The following is a 24305-nucleotide window of genomic DNA, read 5'->3' as shown; positions in this document are numbered from 1 at the left end:
TGGAAAGGAAACGGCGGTAACACTGTGTGCGTTTCCTTGCAGTGTGAGGTGAACTGCTGAATTTATTTACGGCAGCCACACGCCCCCGCTTGCTGCAATACAAAGCGTTTTAAAGGGTTCGCGAGAGCCGTATTTAGCTTTTGTTCCCGGCACCGCTGTGGCGACCTTTTAGGCCAGGGGTCACAATGGCAGTGCCGGGGGTCGCATGGGGGACGGGTTTAGTTGCGACCACTAATTAACGCCCATATTGAATCATGCACATTCACGACGAGGTTTGCAATTTACTCCATATCTGGACGTTTTCTCACTTTTCCCTGCCTCTAGCCTGCAGGTGAAGAGCTCCGTACCTCGCCCCTCAGTCAGGCGAGCTCACTCCTTCCTACAGCCCCCGCCCTCCTCCTCCCCACGCATTTCTATGTCTAATTATTGAGGTGAAATATTTCCAGTGACTCCCACTCGCTGGAGGGTGGGGACTGGCGACTGATCGCATCTCTCTCTCTCTCTCTCTCTGCGTTTCTGTCAAGCCGGGGTGGTACTCAGAGGGAGCGCGGCCGCCTGCGAGCTTCCTCCAACTTCTAAAGCTGCCCAGGTCTTCGGGAAGCTCCCAACCTGCTAGGAACTCCCAGCGCTTTCGCTGTATGCTGGAACTCTCTGGGTGCCCGCGAGCTGCTGGAACCATCCGTAGCATCCTGTCAGTCACTCGTCCACCGATAAGTCTCAGTTTTCCGGAGCACCACAGAAGAGCTTTCCAGAACTTTTAGCGCGCTCAAGAACAATGCGGATTTTACGAGAACCTTCTAGAAAATCAAAACCTTCCCCATCCCGTGTTATCAAAGAACTTTAAGAACGTCTTAAAACTTCTTGCGCCTTCTAGGACTTGCAAGACTTCTTGGAGCTTTAAAGAACCAATCGCGCTTCTCTGATTCAATTTCCTCAAAATTTCCCAGAAGACTGAAAGAGCGACACAGATGTTCATCGAGAAAGGGGCATTACTTGCTCCCAACTGAGAAATACCAGCAAGAGTCGGCCCGAGAAAGGTTTGCTCGGGGCTCTTTGTGGGGGTATGTTATGTTATTTACATTTTGCACAGCGCCAATCTCCTTTGTTATGGCATCAAAGCGCTTTGTCTATTTTGGCGAACTTTTGTGCGGTATCGGGCATTCTATTATTGAATCCAGAGGAGCAATCGTCATGTTATTTGAGGTTATTGTGCATGTTAAATCACATCGTATGCTGCTTTTTATACGCTGTGTGTGTGGTACGTCAGCTTTGGTGTTGTGTTCTTTCATAACGACTAGAGACAAGTTGAAAATGGGCGCGCATTGATAAGTGCTGTCGTTGCAGTGCATTGTTTACCTCGGTATCGGGACACGTGGTTCTAATCCCGGCTTCGCCGAGTTCACACGCTGTGTGGTCTTAGTCCAATCCTTATGTTTGCTCGCGCTTCTTTCATGGACAAAGCTTTGAAACAAATGCGAAGAAGTCCTCGCCCTCGTAGCATTTCCTGATGATAGCCCTGTGTGAGAAGCGGCGGAAGCAGTGTGCAGTGCAACATGTATTTATTTACTGCAGTATAGAGTGCCTTATGCTTCCTTCGTGCTTCTTCAAGGCGCTGTGAGCACAATGAACTGCTCATGCCGACCTTGATCACAAAAAGTGCCACATTCATGCTTCTCTTCATTCACTTTGTTTTATTAGAGGTGTTGTGAAGAACCGAAGGCCTGGCACAAAATTATGTCTATAAGATGACCTGGAACCTTAGGGTCCGACTGCCCTACTAATACACAGGCGCGCACGCACAACAGGCACTGCACAGGCAGGAGCGGTGCAATCTCCCCATGCTGTAAACAGATACAGCGCAGGCAGAAGTGCTTAGGGGCAGATTTACAATCCCCTTGCGACAACTTTATGCCGCTGTTGCGTCACTTCTGTAACGCAGCGGCGTCGTAAACAATGCGCCACGTTGCAACATATTTACAGTGTGACGCATCTAGGGAGATGCGTCACGTTTTAAAGCCCTGCGCTACATTATACCTGCGTCAGGTATAATGTATGCAGGGTGGGCGTTCCGACGTGAGAAAGCCTTGTGAAAGTGACGCAGTGAAATCTACAAGATTTAACCGAGTCACTTTTACGACGCCACTGCGTCAAAACCTTACGTCTGCTTCGTAAGGAGTGATGCAGCATGTTAGGAACATACCTAACCATTGCTGGAGTTGCGTCGTGCTTGTGACAGGTCTCCAGCAATGCGCTGCCCTGCGTCACGCATCTGTCTATCCTTCCGCCACGGTGCACCGCATTGTAAATGTGACGCACCCATGGTGGCGCAAGGGTTTTGTACGGGACGCAAATGAACTGATGCATCTCTGCTAATATGCAGAAATGCGCCAGTTCTTGTAAATCTGCCCCTTAGTTTGTACAAAAAAAAGATGTCCGGTCTTTGTCAGGCGGCCACTGCAGCTTGCACCACCTTCTTGCCCCTGCCAGTGCTGCCAGTGCCAGTACAAAAGAACAACTAACCATCAAACTACTACAAATGTGACAATTCAGACTATTCTAGGACCCCAAAGCTATACGAATGGCTTGGGCAGCAGGTATCTGTCATTTTTAATGTATATCATATTAATAATAAACTGTTGTACAAAAAACACTACTAACCATCAAACTACTACAAATGTGACAATTCAGACTATTCTACGACCCCAAAGCTATACGAATAGCTTGGGCGGAAGGTATCTGTCATTTTTAATGTATATCATATTAATAATAAGCTGTTGTGCTCGTCTCTAAATTAGACTGACAGCGTGGCAGACTTTCATAAGTGTCAGTGTTGACAACTAAGAGTGGGTGCCGAGCACCGAAAGCCACCGGTTCACATTAAGAACTGGTAGGCAGCAGCCAAACAAGCGTATCTCACACAGATAAAACAGACACAGCACACCTTCCTTTCACAAGCAAAAAGTACAGCTGAGAGACACCAGAAAGTCACTTGAGTTCAGCACGGAACAGCTACATAACAGGCAGTAGAACTTAACAGCACACGCATGAGGTGAGCAAGCTTCCGTCACCTAGGGTCGGTGGAGAGCAAGCAGCAGAAGTGCAAGAGTCTACCACACACAGAATAGGAACAGCACAGCCACGCACACACAAAAGAGGCACAGCTCACGTACAGCAGTGCAAGCCGTTTGCACATTCACAGTGTACACCAGGAAAGCACACGCTTCAACCACACTGACAGAACAGACACAGCACAGTACAGGTCTCCCGTCACAAAGAGCACATGCAAGAGCATCATATTCTATACCACAAACATATAAAGCTGCAGCAGTGCGCACTCTCAATTTGCACTAAATGGAAGAGGCAGTTATGGTGCGCACGCCATCCATACATGTAGATTCTCCTAAGGCAGTATCAGTGCAGCTTCCCTCACACACACTGACCAGGTACAGCATATCCAACATTGGTGGATGCCTTCTTCACACACAGAACAGGTTAAGCACAGGCGCTTGTGGTGCACGCTTCCCTTACACCGGGGCCAGGTGCACCACAGAGAGCACTGGTGCAATCCTTCACACAGAGATCAGGTACAGCACATGCTCTTGTGGTGCACACTTCACTTACACATGGACCAGTTACAGCACATGCAGTTCTGGTTCAAGCCTTCACACACACAAAAGGTACAGCACATGCACTTGTGGATCATACTTCTCTTGCACATGGACCAGGCACATCTGATGCAGTACTAGTGCACGCCTTCACACACACAACAGATACAGCACATGTGCTTGTGGTGCACGCTTCCTTTACACATTGACCAGGTACCCCACATGCAACACTGGTGCAAGCCTTCACACACACGTACAGCATATGCACTCGTAGGGCACATTTCCCTCACACATGGACCAGGCACATCACATGCAGCACTGGTGCAAGGCTTCATACATAGGACGGGTATAGCATGTGCACTTGTGGTGCACAATTCTGTCACTTACATGCAGGAGAGGACCGTGCATGTAAGAAAGGTGGGGCCGGGTTGGTGGAAATTCAACAGATGACCACGAGGGAAAATTCGATAAATAATGAATTTTCCCTCCTCGTTGTCTTTTGAAATCCCCCCCACAACCGGCCCCACTGCTCTTACCCGCACGGGCGGCAGCTGTTTCCATGGACCAGACCCATCATATGCAACAGTGGTGCAAATTGTCTTCACACACAGCACAGGCATAGCACATGCACTTGTAGTGCACACTTTCCTTACACATGGATCAGTCACATCACATGCAGTACTGGTGCAAGGCTTCAGAACAGGTACAGCATATGCACTTCTGGTGCACAATTCCCTCACTTTACATGGACCAGGTACATCATATGCAACATTGGTTAATATTGTCTTCACACACAGAGCAGGTATAGCCCATGCACTTGTGATGCACGCTTCCCTTACACACGGACCAGGTACACCACAAGCAGCACTGGTGCAAGCCTTCTGACACAGAACAGGGAAGGCACATGCACTAGTGGTGGACACTTCCATGACACTCACGGACCTTGTACACCACACACATCATTAGTGCAAGTCTTTTTCACACAGAACATGCACTTGTGGTGCATGTTTCCCCCACACACAGAACAGATACTGCACAGCCAACAGAATCCATGCAGGAAATGAGAGTGGTCCATCCAGATCCAGGTGCAAATACCGAGCCAGATGCCGGATCCGGGATGGCCTCAGAGAAATATGCTGCATGTGCCCCTGTGTATGGGAATCAGCAACTTGAAGAAGATAAGGATGTTTCTTATTTTCACTTCCAGCAGGCCCAATACAAAAGACCTCACTTAAAGGGCCATCAGCCCTTCTTTCATTGGAGTATCGTGCTGGCTATGAGCCATGTGAAGCCAAACACCTCAAGCGGAGGGGAACAAAGGCAGTCGCTTGTTCTCACTTTACAAGTGCTTAAGTGAAACTATGATTTGTGGGCTGGCTTTTGACTTTGATCAAACCCTGTATGCAAGAGACATGCATGCACTGTAAGAATGCCACATGCATCTGTATGAAGAATTCGATTAATAATGATTTAAGTAGCACTTACTAATTTTTTTGTTTATTTATTTTCTTTTATAGCACTACTCATCATAATGTAGAGTGTCAGAAAACTTTACATCACATGCGCATAATACAAAACAATGAATAATACAAGTGTGTAAAACAAAATACACGAAATGTTACATAAGACAATGATGGCTACAAGGTATAGGAGTCACATCACTCACACCGATAGGCATTATATGTATGTTAAGAACGAACAAAGTCGGATTTCAAATGTAACACAGGGGTTGGGGTTGTCTGTACCAGTAAGACTTTATTACTACCCAAAAGAAAGCTTTTCTCAACCTTAGAATAACAAAACATATAAAAACCGAGTAATATTCTACACCTCTGCCTTGCAATTCTCAGGCAGCTCTTTGATGCCTGTTCATAGCGCACTGAGCAGTATTGGAAGGATTGTAACTTTTGAACTGCAAAAAATAAAAGGATCTCTGTGACAAAAGCAGTAACCCACTGAGCTGGCTTCATAAAATATAAATCTGGGATCTGCATATTGCACATTGTGCCTTGCAGCAGGCATATTAGCAAATTATGCTACTTATAGATTAATTAAAATTGTGACAACAAAAAACACAGAGGCATATCATCAACGAGGCGATAAAAAATTATCGCCGCTTTTGCGTCCGTTTTCGGACGAAAAGCGGCGATAATTTTAACGCGCTATTAGCAAGGACCCGCTAAAGCGTGAATCCATGCTTTTTCGCCCTTTCCCTTAACGCCCAGCTTTGCATCTCTAATGAGATATGAAGTGGGCGTTCCTCCCCAGAATAATGGGAGAAATGTCGCTAAGCGACATTTCTTCTATTATCACGCCTCACGCTAAGAAGCATAGCGGCAGGAAAAGTAGCGATAACCCCTGTTATCGCTACTTTCCTTACGCCTGCTTCAGGACTGACTTAGCCATGATATCCTATGGAAGGTGGATATCACGGCTAAATATGCCATGCCCTATCATCAGGCTATCGCCAAACTTTGTGAGATTATCGCTGGATTTCCAGCGATAATCTCACGTTTGGCAGTTAGCGCTTGGAATTTTATCGCCTTTGAGATAGGCGTTGCCAACAGCACGCTATTTCAGCGATAAAATTCCATATTACCCGGAGATAATTATCCTAGCGCTAAGTGCGCTTAGCGATAATTATCGCCGGTCCTTGATGATATGCCCCTAGGATCTCCCTAAAAAGTGTAATAACCAGCATTCATTATACCATTATTTTAATCCCCAGGACCTTACCGGGCTATCCAGCTTCTCACTTTCCACCCGTGGAATCTGCGGACACTTCCAAAACACTACCAGCCACTCACATGGCTGCCGAGTGCCAACTCCTCACACTGCACACCAGTGCCAGCTTTTAATAATGTCCACCCACTTTAGCTCGTTAAGTGTCCCACACATTCACGGTCTTATCGCTGCCCATTTGATCCTTGGCCTCTCTGCAGAGACTGCAAACAGGGTATCTCTCTTTGTGAACGTTGCCTGAAGAAGAGTTATGCTGTGCTGTGATTGTGGATTTAAACTCCGAAATGAAGGGCCGCAGGGAGGTGGGTGTGGGTGCCTGACACTAATCTTTCTAGGGAATGCCTTTGTGCTGCAGCCCTCAGACGATGTTTTTGCTCTGTTTTTTACTGACTTTGGGGCATATCAACAAGGGCTTTATCTCTGGGTTTTTGGCTTTAAAAGCCAAAAAAGCAGAGATAAAACTAGCCCCCTATCAACAACAGGGTGCTAACATGCAAATTCGCATGTTAGCACCCTTTTACTCTATGCTTCCCCTTGCATCTCTAATGAGATGCAAAGGGGGCGTTCCAGAGTAAAATAATAGGAGAAATGTCGCTAAGCGACATTTCTCCTATTATCAAGAATGTCGCTAACCCTGTTAGAGACAAAAAAAGCAACGCTAACCGCGGTTAACGCTGCTTTTTTACGTCTGCTAATTTTCAGACTTAGCCATGATATCCTATGGAAGGAGGATATCATGGCTAAATTTGCCTGTCCCTATCAACAAGGTAACGTGTGATTATCGCTGGGTTTCCAGCGATAATCTCACGTTAGCCTGCTAGCGTGTAGATTTTTATCGCTATTGAGATAAGCGTTGCTAATAGCACGCTATCTCAGCGATAAAAATTCACGCTAGCCGGCGATAATTATCCAAGCGCTAAGTGCGCTTTGCGATAATTATCGCCGGTTGTTGTTGATATTCCCCCAAATTACCAAAATAGCAGTTTATTAGCCACATCTAGAGCTTCGGTACTGTCATCACGCAGCTGAGCTTCAAGGAGGGCGAAACGTGTCTGTGACTATCGAGCAGCTTTGAGATGTGTGTATCTAACTAATATCCTTCCTCACATCTTAAATGGGACGATATTTTAGATTTGAGATTATTCAAAGATTTTGCTGCAAACTATTGAAGTTTATAGCGGGGGCGGGGGTGATATATTTTCAGAGGTCAGCATGCGCCCCCACCCCACAGGAGGCAAGCCACTTCACAGAGCCAAGAACGAACCGAGGGTAGACATTCCCAGGCACACCTGTTACAGGTATGCGCGCCCCACGAGTCCCACGAGTCCGATGGAAGTTTCCAGCAGGTTGGAGCTGGTGACCTCCCAGTCAGAGCCCCGCGTGTTCCCACACGTTCACGACGGCAAAGAGGCCCCCGGCATTCCCGCCATTCTTCTCAAGGCGGGCGGAATGTTACCTGGCAGTAAAAGTGGAAGGAGACAGGAATCTACAGCCCCGGGGGCCTCCCATCCCCGCAGTGATGTCATAAAGCAGAGCGAGGGCTGGGTGGGTGCAGCGCCTGCTGCTGAGACCAGTACTGCATAGCTGCGCTTCTTTACTTTGAAAGAGAGAGTTACAGCACTTCAGACCAGAGATTCTGCACTTTTAATGGGAGAGTTCGTGCACTTCTGAGTAGCAAAAAGGTACTCTGAGACAGTGACTACGTGCACTTTTACATTTCTATTTCAAGTACTGGTTGAGAACTGTGTGCAAACTGAAGTCAAAGGGGGAGGGGAATTATTCAGGTTTTCATTTTTTGAGGTAATAAAAACGTATTTACAGTGATTTTGAAGCTGTAAGATAGCAGTAATAAAAAATACATTATTTTTTATTAAATGCATCTTCTGTTCAGTTGACATCTTTAAAGGTTGTTTCCCAAATGGCGTTTAAATATATTGATTATTTCTGCGTCTGTGCAGGGTTTTATGTGCCCTAAGCGTGCCTTGCGTCCTTTATTTCGAGAGGCAACAGGCACTCTACAGGGTGGCCTGCGCTATTCGGGAGACTAGAAAAGGAGAACCCTAACTGTATTAGCACTCATTGATTATTGTCGTGCTTTCATTGTTGCTACTATTATCTTTATTATTTTGTTATGACCATGATTTAAACATGGGGAGAGAATTAGGGTCTATCTTGCACCCCCCTCAGTTTAAAATACAGGTTGGTCGTCATCACGTGACTACTCACCTCATTACAGATGTGCCCGTTTTTGCTGAGGAGATGCCAGGAGACTAGAATTCAGGATTCTGGGCAGTATCCCTACACCACCAAAATCCGATGATTATGACTTCTCTTCCCTGAATGGGTATCGACACATGGATCTGAAGATACATGGGGATGAATTTACTAAGGTTTGGAGCTATGCAACACAACAAGACAACGCACTGCACTGCGCTGCATCAAATGGGGAGGGCAGTAATGCACCATAATTACTAACAAATAGGGCATGCCTGCTCTCTCACCTTGCCCTGGAGTACTTGTGGCTGCTAAATGCCAACACAGGCACCCTTGCGCCATGGGGTAAGGGTGCCTGCTTTACAGGCAGGATTGTTTTTCTACATCTAGGGACTCTTCCTTGCAAAAAAACAATCCTTAAAGGTATTTTCCTCTTTCTATGTGTACTGCAACACGCTTAGAAAAAGCAAATAACAAGGAGAAATAAACATATTTCTCTTCATTATGCCTCACCTGGGAAGGCGTAAAATTTTGATACATTTCCATAAATCTGGGAATGCGCTAAAATCCATGGGCTGGTGCTTGGGAACACCCACGCTCCACCCATGGAACGCCTCACAGCGCAGAATAATTCAGAGCAGCGACTTGCGCTGCCTTGCGTTACTCTGGCTTTACCATGCCACACAGAGTGGCTTTACGCTGCTTAGTAAATCTCTCCGAACCCTTGCGTTGCCTTGTGCCGCATTGCGTGATGCAATGGCAAAGAAAGGACTTTGTAAATCTGGGCCGTGGTCCTTTTCCTTGTGGTTTTCACTAGTTACAGCGAGAATAGGCCGAGATCTTCTGCCTGCTCAGATCAAGTGGAAAGTGTCAGCAGAAGGGCTGGTGGGGGCAGGAGGATGGATGGGGTCAGGTCACAGTTGGCAACATCTGCTTCTGCAGGGCTGGGGATGTGCTCCTACCTGCATCCCTTGACCCTGCATCATGGGAACGGGTTCAGTGTCTCCAGGCCTGGAATGATCTGAAATGGGTCTAGTAGACACATGGAATTGTGAGTGGCGGAATTCCACCCAGGGTTTCTGCTGTGGGAGAAATTCCTCCACTAGAAGGTCTGTGTTCCAGTTGCTGGATGGATGTCCTTGGTCAATATATTTGGCTTTTGTACCGTGAATCATGAACAGTGGGCAACAGGCCAACAAAGCACAGCATCTATACAGACCTGGATCTACACAGAGTCAGAGACCATTACAGACAGCCTCATACAACAGCGGCTGTGGCTGGACCGGCTGTTTTGGTCTATAGGGCAAGCAGCGGGTGCAATAGGGGTGGCGGGTGCTGCCATATGGGCTGATGAGTCCCGGCCTATCCAACTCTGATCGAAGGCACCGTAAGTGCATGCACTGGTGCTTACAAACTAAACGGCAAGGCACATGCACCCACACATGCAAGACACATGCTAGAATCTGTGTGAACAGAAAACATGCAGAGGAACATAAGCAGACATGAAGAACAACTTACAGTCACAGACAGTATGCACACAGGCATACGTCCATACACACATGGGAGAATGAATGGATGAGTTAGAAGGTGGATGGAGCAATTGTTTAATGAATCTGAGTGGGTGGGTAGATGGACAAAGGCACATTCATAGACATATCGAGAGGTGACTGTGAAGACCAGAACATACATTGTGTAAAATGGTGATGGTCAGACCTTTTCTGCAGCGTGGGGCACACAGGCATGATCGAGTTTGACCTGCACTTATATTCACACCACACTGTAGACTACCAGATATACCAGAGCCTGTGTGCAGCGCAGAGTGGGTACATGCCAGGTGACTTCAGACCATCATCTGAAAACTCTGAAATTGACTGAAAAAAAGGTAGTTGAAGATTATGTTTCAGCAAAAAAGAAACCAAAATACAGCTGACGTTTGCTAGCTATGTATGCACGACACAAAGCACAGCATCGCTGACACTCCCTGCCACAGCACACAGCACATGTGAAAAAAAGGACTGACTACCCAGAACTAAACATGGTAGGTGGTGTTGTTTGGGTATACATTATGCATTGCATGTCATAACTGGTAAATGTCAAAACACACACATGCGCACCCACACACACACACACACACAAACACACACACACACACACACACACGCACACACACACACACACACACACACACACACACACACACACTTAAAATCAGATTTCCGCGGTTGTGGGGCTATTGGAGAGTTGTTTCCCTTTGTAAAGTAAGTGGAACATGCAAACTGTAGGCCAACAAACAAACTTCTGTCCATGTCAATTTAGCTGTTCGCTGCTAATTAACCGGAATCTGACCATTACACTGTGGTAATTAATACACGTGACAATGTGTGTTTATTAATACAGATGCTTTAGATAACCTGTGTTATTGGACCTCATTTATTTCATTTCCATGGCATAAATAAATATTTACTCCACACAACACCGGTGACAGGGGTTGGTGCACGTAATAGGCGCTGCTGGCACCGAAAGTAGCGACTAATCCATTGAAAATCAAAATTCTCCAACACATAATTTGTCACCTGAAAAAAGGATAAACAAGGGGGCAGAAAGAGCGCACTCTGACCTTCAAGCCTATGTGGGCGGGGCAGATAGGGGCAAGTAATCTTCATGTTTGAAAAGTAAAAATATATATTTCATTTTGTCATGGAACCCCACAGATCCAGTGGCTGTAACCAGAATGTCCCCTTATTCTGCAAATCCCAAATAGGAAACCCGGTCCCAGGGAAAGCTTCCCAACTAGGTGCCACGGTCTTGTCCAAGCTTCACTGACTAGAACCGCACCGCGGGACCGGATTGGCACCAGGTCACAATGATGGCTCTGGGTCCGTGGTTTCAAAATGGATCAGCAGATCCCCCCCAAAAAAAGAAAGAAGGGTATGGTCAGTACTTAATTTGTGAAAGGAAGAGTGCCGGTGCCTGAAGTGCCGTTCAGAAGCCGGCAGCCGGGGCAATTAAACATCAGCATGCAGGGCCGGACTGGGAACTGAAACCGGCCCTGGCAAACTGCTCGGCTGGCTCCTCTGGGGGGTCTGAGGGGGTCCAGCCGAGCTGCTTGCAAGGGCCGGTTTTGGCCGATTTTGTTACCAGGGGGCGATATTGCAGGCCCCCCAGTAACAAAAACGGCCACAGGGGCCCAAAACCGGCCCTCACCCTGGCAGCCCACCGGGCAAACGCCCGGTTGCCCGCTACGACCTATCAGCATGGTAAATGCAGACACTCCCTTTCTGTTTTTCTCACACTTGCAGGTTCCTGCTTTCTGTTTGTGATGGTTTTGCCGTCTTTTCTTCCTCTGTCTTTCAGATCTGTGTGTTTTTCCCTCTCTTTCACTTGGTAACTGAGCTGGTCTCCCGAAATGAGTGCTGGTTCCCCCCCACCAGCAACCACCGGCTCAAATTAAGCACTAGGTATGGCCATAAACAAGACTGTGTGGCCAGCGCCTGTTTCTCAGGTCATGCATTGGAGGGAATGACCGCCTAAAAGGATATGGGCACAGGACCTGGAAAGAGTCTGGAGGTCAGGTCCTTCGGCCAACCCCTGTTGTCCATGGAATAGCCCCTGTGGAGCTGGGACTGCCTGTCTTTGGCCACCCCTCCTGTGCACAGCATTATGCCATGCACAGTGAAGGTCTGCCGGATAGAGAAGGTTTGGCACAGGCTCTGTGGCCCACTGTTTCTTCAGACATTGTAGCCAATCTCTGTTGCACAAGCAGCCTGTGGAACTCTTGCATGTGGCTGAAAAACAATAAAACAGTTCATGTGAAGTTACGGTTAGCTTTGTAAAAATACCTTATGAAAATTCACCTGAAAATCACACCTAACATGCATTTATAGTTACAAATGAAAACCAAAAAACACTCGAATTTGGAAGTTATATCTGGGACTGCAGTTCATAACTTGTACAGCAGCCATGTAAACCATAACTCACACACAAAATGCACTGCTAATGACCTCACAATACATATTCCAATAAATACCCAGACCTAAAACCAAAATCTAATTAAATAGCAACACATACCCAAACCCATTAATGATACATAGATTCAGTCATGTCTGTGAAAGTTTTAAGGTTAATGTAGGATGTGTTCTTATCAGTAAGATGATTTAAAGCATTTGTAATTGCACCTATTTCTTCAAGAATGAGTTAATTCATTTGGTGTGCTCCTTTTTTATAACTAATATTTCAAGAACTACTGGGTGGATTTACACGAAATAAAATGAAAGCACAGTATGTGAGTAAAGTGCTATAGGGGTATATCATCAAGGACCGGCGATAATTATTGCTAAGCGCACTTAGGGCTAGGATATATAATCGCCAGCTAACGTGGAATTTTATCGCTGAGATAGCGTGCTATTAGCAACGCTTATCTCAAAAGCGATAAAATTCCAAGCGCTAACTGCCAAATGTGAGATTATCGCTGGAAATCCAGTGATAATCTCACAAAGTTTGGCGATGGCCTGATGATAGGGCATGGCATACTTAGCCGTGATATCCACCTTCCATAGGATATCATGGCTAAGTCAGTCCTGAAGCAGGCGTAAGGAAAGTAGCGATAACAGAGGTTATCGCTACTTTTCTTGCCGCTATGCTTCTTAGCGTGAAGCTTGATAATAGGAGAAATGTCGCTTAGCGACATTTCTCCCATTATTCTGGGGAGGAACGCCCACTTTGCATCTCATTAGAGATGCAAACATGGACGTTCAGAAAACAGGCGCTAATGGAAGGTTTCACGCGATAGCGTGACCTTGCTGATTAGGCAATAAAATTATCGCCGCTTTTCGTCCGAAAACGGACGCAAAAGCGGCGATAATTTTTTATCGCCTCGTTGATTATATGCCCCATAGTCATTCTAAGTCAGGCACAAAACAGCTGCTTTTGTTATAGCGCGAGTAACATTTCCTGGGAGAACTAAAATGGAAAAATACAATGTTTTTGACAGTCGCAGTCAGTGCAGGTAACAGCGGTGGGGCCAGGTAAGGGGGGATTTCGAGGGACGAAGCAGAGGGAAAATTAAATAAATAAATAACTTTCCCTCTGCCTTGTTTCTCGAAATCCCTCCTTAACCGGCCCCACCGCTGCTAACTGCACGGGCTGCGGCTGGTTTTCGACAACCCCCCCTCCCCATAACAATTTTGCTGTGCACTGAACTGGACATCAGCTGCACACGCTAAGCGAGGACCAAATTTTCTGCTGACTTGGCAAGTCAATCAAAAGGAGAGGGACTAAGAGCAGTTAAAGTTCCAGCACTTATGCTTTCATAATGAAGTATGCTTACAAACGGAGGGTAGCTGTTCCTATAGAGAAAAGTGAGGCGCGGTCGCAGCGTATTGTGATTGGGGAAATCTTCTTTTTTGAGAGATAGAGCCCTCACACACCCAAGGGAGTGTCTTGCTTCATTATAGGGCTTTGCTCATCATGGGGCCGGTGCTGCAATGCCCCACGGGCCCCGCGAGAGGGCTCTTTGGCGGAGATCTTCTCTTTCGGCCATAATGATGAGGGAGGGTATGTGGAGGTAGGATAATGTGTCCAGTGGAATGTGTCTTAAAACTACCTAAGGGGTACTGTTAGGTTTTTAATCAGTGGTTCCCTTGGCAGGGCTTAAAACAAGAGGGTGATGGTTGTCAGTGGTATAGTAAGAACCGGGCAATCTCACAGTGTGTGATCAAAAGGTCGGGATCCGTGGTGTTTCTTCAGGACCAACTAAGGGGCATAGCAGCAACAACCGGCGATAATTATCGCTAAGCGCACTTAGCGCTAGGATAATTATCGCCGGCTATCGCTGGATTCTAGCGCCGAGATAGCGTGCTATCAGCAACGCATATCTCCAAAGCGATAGAAATCCAAGCGATAGCTACAAAACAGTGCGATTATCGCTGGAAAACCGGCGATAACCGCACTGCGACAGGCGATACCCTGCTGATAGGGCAAGGTGGATTTAGCCATGTAATCCACCTCCCATTGGATTACATGGCTAAATTAGATTAAAAGCAGGCATACAGAAACCTGCGCTTCTTTTATTATCGCTAAGCAGGTTAGCGATTTCCTTGTTAATTGGAGAAATGTCATTTAGTGACATTCTCCACGTAAGTTTGGCAAGGTACGCCCACTTTGCATCTCATTAGAGATACAAAGCTGGGCGTTAAGGAAAAGGGCGCTAAGGCAAGGATTCACGCGATAACGTGACCTTGCTAATAAGGCGATAAAATTATCGCCGTTTTCGGCAGAAAACAGACGCAAAAGCAGCGATAATTTTATTGCGCCGCCTTGATGATATGCCCCTTAGTAAGATATCCCTACCCTACTCCAGAGCTGGAAATGTGATTTGGTTTAAAAATTGATGATCTCTTGGGATACCTAAGGTCTATTGTACCTACATATAAAGTCCCTAGCTAGATTTCAATTTCAAACCCTGCTGGTGTTCTGGTAAATGCACCTTAGATCAAGGCAGAGAACCACATGTTAACTGTGGCTCAAAGGAGCCCAACACAGAGTTGCTATTGTGACCTACCCCTCTCTGCCTGTCAAAAATATGCCTTTTAATTTGAAAGTGTTGCTATGCCATCGCAACACATGTCATATTAAGACAAAAACAACACAAATAGTACCATTAAATAATCTATGTTAATTTAGAAATAAAGGATCTGGACATTATGATGGTGGTTGAAATAATGGTAAAAATAATATTATAGTTACCTTGACGAAGTAGTGATGTTTGATGTAATGAAGGTGATGTAGTGGTAAGGCAATACAGTTAAAGCTAATGTATTAAAATGCAAAGTTGTGCTTATTGTGCTCACTTGCCTAATAAGGACCTTTAGAGAATGACTTGCAAGCTGCTGCCTCTGGGATTTCAGCAGGGCTTAGCAAGATTCACTCCAAGACCAGTCAAATCCCAGTCAGAGATTGACTCTTCAAGAACTGTTTCTCTGTAGGTAGAGTCTCTAAGTACTGTTTCTCTGTAGGTAGAGTCTCTAAGTACTGTTTCTCTGTAGGTAGAGTCTCCAAGTACTGTTTCTCTGTAGATGGTCTCTTTAAGTACTGTGTAGGCAGTCTCTTTAAGTACTGTTTCTCTGTAGGTAGAGTCTCTTTAAGTACTGTTTCTCTGAGTCTCTTTAAGTACTGTTTCTCTGTAGGTGGGGTCTCTTTAAGTACTGTTTCTCAGTAGATAGAGTCTCTATAAGTACTGTGTAGGCAGTCTCTTTAGGTACTGTTTCTCAGTAGATAGTCTCTTTAAGTACTGTGTAGGCAGTCTCTTTAAGTACCTTTTCTCTGTAGGTAGAGTCTCTTTAAGTACTGTTTCTCTGTGGGTAGAGTCTATTTAAGTACTGTTTCTCAGTAGATAGTCTCTTAAAGTGCTGTGTAGGCAGTATCTTTAAGTACTGTTTCTCTGTGGGTAGAGTCTCTTTAAGTACTGTTTCTCAGTAGATAGTCTCTTTAATTACTGTGTAGGCAGTCTCTTTAAGTACTGCGTCTCTGTAGGTAGAGTCTCTTTGAGTACTGTTTCTCTGTAGGTAGGGTCTCTTTAAGTACTGTTTCTCAGTAGATAAAGTCTCTTTAAGTACTATGTAGGCAGTCTCTTTAAGTACTGTTTCACAGTAGATAGTCTCTTTAAGTACTGTGTAGGCAGTCTCTTTAAGTACTGTTTCTATGTAGGTAGAGTCTCTTTAAGTACTGTTTCTCTGTAGGTAGAGTCTCTTTAAGTACTGTTTCTCTTAAGTACTGTTTCTCAGTAGATAGTCTCTTTAAGTACTGTGTAGGCAGTCTCTTTAAGTACTGTTTCTCTGTAGGTAGGGTCTCTTTTAGTACGGTTTCTCAGTAGATAGAGTCTCTTTAAGTACTGTTTCGGCAGTCTCTTTAAGTACTGTTTCTCTGTAGGTAGAGTCTCTTTAAGTACTGTTTCTCTTAAGTACTGTTTCTCAGTAGATAGTCTCTTTAAGTACTGTGTAGGCGGTCTCTTTAAGTACTGTTTCTCTGTAGGTAGAGTCTCTTTAAGTACTGTTTCTCAGTGGGTAGAGTCTTTTTAAGTACTGTTTCTCAGTTGATAGTCTCTTTAAGTTCTGCTTCTCTGTAGGTAGAGTCTCTTTAAGTACTGTTTCTCTGTAGGTAGGGTCTCTTTAAGTACTGTTTCTCAGTAGATAGAGTCTCTTTAAGTACTGTGTAGGCAGTCTCTTTAAGTACTGTTTCTCTGTAGGTAGAGTCTCTTTAAGTACTGTTTCTCAGTAGGAAGAGTTTCTTTAAGTACTGCTTCTGTGTAGGTAGAGGAGTTATCTTGTGACCCCATTCTTGATTCTCTGCAATGTCTGTAATAGTCAGACGAGACGTGTATGTATAGACCATTGTATTTGTTTTTTACAATTTATATAGTGCAAACAGTACCTAAAATGTTGTCCGAGCGCTTTACACCAGTCAGTAAATCACATACAAGCAGCTTACATGAGAACACGTTCATAAGTGTTATTGCATAAAAGCAGTTTAAATAGTCACAGGTTGTACTCCAGAAGTATCACAAGGCAACTTATTCATATAGTTTATTAGCAGTTTATATTAGAATGGTTAAAGAACACACAGAGTGCCAAAAGCTAAAAGACCATATAAAAGAGTCCTGAATTGAGTGTACTGATCAATTATTCCTTATGTTACATGAGAGAAATGTGTTCCTCATCAAAGATGGCCACCAAAGCACATACAGTTGTATGTATGGAATTGAGCAGGCTAGATTTACTAACCAATAATGCACGTCAACAGCATGGCTGGTGCCATGAGGACCACAGTTTAGTTTGATAATGATGGGGATGAGGTGGTCCCCTCTCAATACATGCTCATCCAGTGGAGCCGGTAAACGACTCCCCTTTCAGAGCAACTGTCTGAAAATTGCAGTGGACATGATCACAGAAGGTCCTCCAGGCTGCAAATACGCTGGCATTGTGGCCGCATTTACCAGGCCAGTCTTCATACAAGAGGGTGGGCATGGCTACATAGAAGGGCATCCAGCCTGTGACTCCCATCCATACATACCCTGATCTTTCTGCTGTACAACTCTCCAAGCCGGTGCCCATGCATCCTATGAAGACTGCAAAACTGGCGATGTGGCGAAGTCCATCCGGAACGCCCAAGTGTGGATAGTCCTGCTGCACAGTCAGTCCAGAGAATCCTTGTGGAGAGGGGTGATGTGGCAAATGGCAAGTTTATTCCAATTACAGAGCTTTTCAGGGAGCTCCATTCTTCATCTGCTATCTAGACGATCACAGAACTGGGTACTCCGGGACCCCTGCTGAGAACATGACTAGACTAACAGGGAGAGCTGGCTCTCTGTACGAACAGTGGAATTTAAGAGGATGAGCTCTGTTTGGTGTGGACTGGGATGAGGACACTGGACATCAACTGGGTATTGTCTGCAACATGCAAAAATTGAAAGAAAATTCAAACACAATACAATGAGCAATTCAAAGGTAATAGGAAATTACAAAACAGAAGAACAATGGCCAAACTAACATAAGTTATAGTTTGTATGCTCTGTGGGAAATAGTATGTCGTAACAGAAATTTTATAACCGTGAAGCAAGGAGCATTTAATCTCACAGTGCCCTGGTAGAAACCCAGCAGCTCTTATGGAAGAAGAGTGTTGAGTGAGTCTTTGTGCAAGAGGCCCCAAGCCTTGGAGCTCATTGAAACCCTCTTGTAAGAGTCACTAAGATTTCAATACTAACACCAGAGAGGAGAAAGAGAACAGGTCAAAGGGTCTGAGTACAGAAATAGCCAACTGGAAAAACAGACCTGAAGTATTCAGATCAAGGAACAATCAAATAAAGGACAAGGAATGAAGGAATGATGCACACAAAAAGGAAAGGACTGAATGTATGCAGACGGAACTAGGAGTAATGGGATTCAAATCATGGAACGGCACATACACAAGTACATGATTGGAAGTATGCAGACAGGCCTATAAACACAAAAATACCACGCAAGTAATCTGCGCACAAACAAGGACAGAGCTGGAAGTGTGCAGACAGACCTATAAACAGCAAAAGATGACTCAGGTAATCTGCACACAAGTGTGGGAACTGGGCTGCACTGTGGTGTGTGGAGAGTGCTGCAGTCTAGTGTGGGTTGCATTTGGTTTATTATCACATCTGAATTTTAGCAGTGCCAGTTGAGATGTGGGTGGAGCTAATATAGTAAATGGGCGGAGCCAGTGGCAGAAGTGGGTGGGGCCAGATACAAATAGGTATGGCCTCCGACAAACATTTGAGCACCTGCACTTCATATTTTACAAATTAAGCACTGAACACAAGTAACCTGCACACAAACAAGGACAGGGCTGGAAGTATGCAGACAGACCTATGAACACTGAAATACGGCACAAGTAATCTGCACACAAACATGGGCAGGGCTGGAAGTATGCAGACAGACCTATAAACACTGAAGTACAACACAAGTGTTCTGTTCAGAAACAAAGACTGGGCTGAAAGTATGCAGACAGACCTATAAACACTGAACTACAACACAAGTAACCTGCGCACAAACAAGGACGGCTGGAAGTATGCAGACAGACCTATAAACACTGAACTACAAAACAAGTAACCTGCACACAAACAAGGACAGGGCTGGAAGTATGCAGACAGACCTATAAACACTGAACTACAACACAAGTAACCTGCACACAAACAAGGACAGGGCTGGAAGTATGCGGATAGAGCTATAAACACTGAACTACAACACAAGTAACCTGCACACAAACAAGGACAGGGCTGGAAGTATGCGGACAGACCTATAAACACTGAACTGCGGCACAAGTAACATCCGCACAAACAAGGACAGGGCTGGAAGTATGCAGATAGACCTATAAACACTGAACTACGGCACAAGTAACCTCCACATAAACAAGGACAGGGCTGGAAGTATACAGACAGACCTATAAACACCGAAATACGACACAAGTAATCTGCACACAAACAAGGACAGGGCTGGAAGTATGTAGACAGACCTATGAACACTGAACTACGGCACACGTAACCTGCCCACAAACAAGGACAGGGCTGGAAGTATGCAGGCAGACCTAAGAACACTGAACTACGTCACAAGTAACCTGCGCACAAACAAGGACAGGGCTGGAAGTATGCAGACAGACCTAAGAACACTGAACTACGTCATAAGTAACCTGCGCACAAACAAGGACAGGGCTGGAAGTATGCAGACAGACCTAAGAACACTGAACTACGTCACAAGTAACCTGCACACAAACAAGGACAGTGCTGGAAGTATGCGGACAGGCCTATGAACACTGAACTACGGCACAAGTAACCTGCGCACAAACAAGGACAGGGCTGGAAGTATGCGGACAGACCTATGAACACTGAACTACGACACAAGTAACCTGGGCACAAACAAGGACAGGGCAGGAAGTATGCGGATAGACCTATGAACACTGAACTACGACACAAGTAACCTGGGCACAAACAAGGACAGGGCAGGAAGTATGCGGACAGACCTATGAACACTGAACTACAGCACAAGTAACCTGGGCACAAACAAGGACAGGGCTGGAAGTATGCGGACAGACCTATAAACACTGAACTACGGCACAAGTAACCTGCGCACAAACAAGAACAGGGCTGCAAGTATGCGGACAGACCTATGAACACTGAAATACGACACAAGTAACCTGCACACAAACAAGGACACGGCTGGAAGTATGCAGACAGACCTATGAACACTGAAATACGACACAAGTAATCTGCACACAAACAAAGACTGGGCTGGAAGTATGCAGACAGACCTATGAACACCGAACTACAACACAAGTAACCTGCGCACAAACAAGGACAGGGCTGGAAGTATGCAGACAGACCTATGAACACCGAACTACAACACAAGTAACCTGCACACAAACAAGGACAGGGCTGGAAGTATGCAGACAGACCTATGAACACTGAAATACGGCACAAGTAATCTGCACACAAACATGGGCAGGGCTGGAAGTATGCAGACAGACCTATGAACACCGAACTACAACACAAGTAACCTGCGCACAAACAAGGACAGGGCTGAAAGTATGCAGACAGACCTATAAACACTGAACTACAACACAAGTAATCTGCACACAAACAAAGATATTACAACGCAAGTAATCTGCACACAAGCAAGGACAGGGCTGGAAGTATGGAGACAGACCTATGAACACTGAACTATGGCACGAGTAATCTGCACACAAACAAGTACAGGGCTGGAATTATGCCGACAGACCTATGAACACTGAAATACAACACAAGTAATCTGCACACAAACAAAGACACTACAACAGAAGTAATCTGCACACAAACAAGGACAGGGCTGGAAGTATGCAGACAGACCTATGAAAACTGAACTATGGCACAAGTAACCTGCACACAAACAAGGACAGGGCTGGAAGTATGGCAACAGACCTGTAAACACTAAAATACAGCACAAGTAATCTGCACACAAACAAAGACACTACAACACAAGTAATCTGCACACAAACAAAGATAGGGCTGGAAGTATGCCGACACACAATAACCACTGGGCTGGACATTTTGCAGAACGAACTATGACACTTCAATATAAAACAAGAAATCTGCCAACAAACAAAGATAGGGCAGAAGTTTGCAGACTTAACTGTAGCTCAACAGAGACAGTGAGGGTGTAACAACAAGGAACAGGAAGGGAGAAGATAAAGACGCATTAAAGGTAATAGGAAAAAAAACAAGTAATAAATAATGTCCAAAGCCACAAGAACTAGGAGCAAGCCTTAAAGCAAAGCAACAAGACAGCACTGGTTCACTTGGAGTCTCATCACTAAAGATGGTTACAAGCAAGCTCTGAGCTCATAGGAAAGAATTAGCTGGAAGCTCGGGCAAAGAGCAAAAAGTATGCAGACAGACCTAAGAACACTGAACTGCGGCACAAGTAACCTGGGCACAAACAAGGACAGGGCAGGAAGTATGCGGATAGACCTATGAACACTGAACTACGACACAAGTAACCTGGGCACAAACAAGGACAGGGCAGGAAGTATGCGGACAGACCTATGAACACTGAACTACAGCACAAGTAACCTGGGCACAAACAAGGACAGGGCTGGAAGTATGCGGACAGACCTATAAACACTGAACTACGGCACAAGTAACCTGCGCACAAACAAGAACAGGGCTGCAAGTATGCGGACAGACCTATGAACACTGAAATACGACACAAGTAACCTGCACACAAACAAGGACACGGCTGGAAGTATGCGGACAGACCTATGAACACTGAAATACGACACAAGTAATCTGCACACAAACAAAGACTGGGCTGGAAGTATGCAGACAGACCTATGAACACCGAACTACAACACAAGTAACCTGCGCACAAACAAGGACAGGGCTGGAAGTATGCAGACAGACCTTTGAACACCGAACTACAACACAAGTAACCTGCACACAAACAAGGACAGGGCTGGAAGTATGCAGACAGACCTATGAACACTGAAATACGGCACAAGTAATCTGCACACAAACATGGGCAGGGCTGGAAGTATGCAGACAGACCTATGAACACCGAACTACAACACAAGTAACCTGCGCACAAACAAGGACAGGGCTGAAAGTATGCAGACAGACCTATAAACACTGAAGTACAACACAAGTATTCTGTTCAGAAACAAAGACTGGGCTGAAAGTATGCAGACAGACCTATAAACACTGAACTACAACACAAGTAACCTGCGCACAAACAAGGACGGATGGAAGTATGCAGGCAGACCTATAAACACTGAACTACAACACAAGTAACCTGTGCATAAACAAGGACAGGGCTGGAAGTATGCGGACAGACCTATAAACACCGAAATACGACACAAGTAATGTGTGCACAAACAAAGACTGGGCTGGAAGTAAGCAGACAGATCTATGAACACTGAACTACAACACAAGTAACCTGCACACAAACAAGGACAGGGCAGGAAGTATGCAGACAGACCTATAAACACTGAACTACAACACAAGTAATCTGCACACAAACAAAGACATTACAACGCAAGTAATCTGCACACAAGCAAGGACAGGGCTGGAAGTATGGAGACAGACCTATGAACACTGAACTATGGCACGAGTAATCTGCACACAAACAAGTACAGGGCTGGAATTATGCCGACAGACCTATGAACACTGAAATACAACACAAGTAATCTGCACACAAACAAAGACACTACAACAGAAGTAATCTGCACACAAACAAGGACAGGGCTGGAAGTATGCAGACAGACCTATGAAAACTGAACTATGGCACAAGTAACCTGCACACAAACAAGGACAGGGCTGGAAGTATGGCAACAGACCTGTAAACACTAAAATACAGCACAAGTAATCTGCACACAAACAAAGACACTACAACACAAGTAATCTGCACACAAACAAGGATAGGGCTGGAAGTATGCCGACACACAATAACCACTGGGCTGGACATTTTGCAGAACGAACTATGACACTTCAATATAAAACAAGAAATCTGCCAACAAACAAAGATAGGGCAGAAGTTTGCAGACTTAACTGTAGCTCAACAGAGACAGTGAGGGTGTAACAACAAGGAACAGGAAGGGAGAAGATAAAGACGCATTAAAGGTAATAGGAAAAAAAACAAGTAATAAATAATGTCCAAAGCCACAAGAACTAGGAGCAAGCCTTAAAGCAAAGCAACAAGACAGCACTGGTTCACTTGGAGTCTCATCACTAAAGATGGTTACAAGCAAGCTCTGAGCTCATAGGAAAGAATTAGCTGGAAGCTCGGGCAAAGAGCAAAAAGTATGCAGACAGACCTAAGAACACTGAACTGCGGCACAAGTAACATCCGCACAAACAAGGACAGGGCTGGAAGTATGCGGATAGACCTATAAACACTGAACTACGGCACAAGTAACCTCCACATAAACAAGGACAGGGCTGGAAGTATACAGACAGACCTATAAACACCGAAATACGACACAAGTAATCTGCACACAAACAAGGACAGGGCTGGAAGTATGTAGACAGACCTATGAACACTGAACTACGGCACACGTAACCTGCCCACAAACAAGGACAGGGCTGGAAGTATGCAGGCAGACCTAAGAACACTGAACTACGTCACAAGTAACCTGCGCACAAACAAGGACAGGGCTGGAAGTATGCAGACAGACCTAAGAACACTGAACTACGTCATAAGTAACCTGCGCACAAACAAGGACAGGGCTGGAAGTATGCAGACAGACCTAAGAACACTGAACTACGTCACAAGTAACCTGCGCACAAACAAGGACATGGCTGGAAGTATGCGGACAGGCCTATGAACACTGAACTATGGCACAAGTAATCTGCACACAAACAAGGACAGGGCTGGAAGTATGCAGACAGACCGAAGAACACTGAACTACGACACAAGTAACCTGGGCACAAACAAGGACAGGGCAGGAAGTATGCGGATAGACCTATGAACACTGAACTACGACACAAGTAACCTGGGCACAAACAAGGACAGGGCAGGAAGTATGCGGACAGACCTATGAACACTGAACTACAGCACAAGTAACCTGGGCACAAACAAGGACAGGGCTGGAAGTATGCGGACAGACCTATAAACACTGAACTACGGCACAAGTAACCTGCGCACAAACAAGAACAGGGCTGCAAGTATGCGGACAGACCTATGAACACTGAAATAC

At 45.4% G+C, this 24305-nt stretch overlaps 1 protein-coding gene across 2 annotated transcripts in view; it reads left to right on the top strand.

The window, feature by feature from the left end:
• The first annotated feature begins 301 nt into the window (after nt 1–301).
• COL20A1 (collagen type XX alpha 1 chain) overlaps nt 302–24305 on the top strand; it is a 537383-nt gene continuing 513379 nt past the window's right edge. Inside the window, exon 1 of one of the 2 annotated variants that reach the window (XM_085619699.1) lies at nt 302–1037. The gene's annotated coding sequence lies outside the window, so the exon portion shown is untranslated. Of the gene's footprint in view, nt 1062–24305 lie in introns of both variants that reach the window. The other variant, XM_085619698.1, reaches the window with a different exon arrangement.

This window comes from Triturus cristatus, chromosome 7, assembly GCF_964204655.1.
Source record: "Triturus cristatus chromosome 7, aTriCri1.1, whole genome shotgun sequence".
Taxonomy (NCBI): domain Eukaryota; kingdom Metazoa; phylum Chordata; class Amphibia; order Caudata; family Salamandridae; genus Triturus; species Triturus cristatus.
Note: the sequence above shows the minus strand (reverse complement) of the source record. Positions and strands in the feature narration are given on the sequence as shown.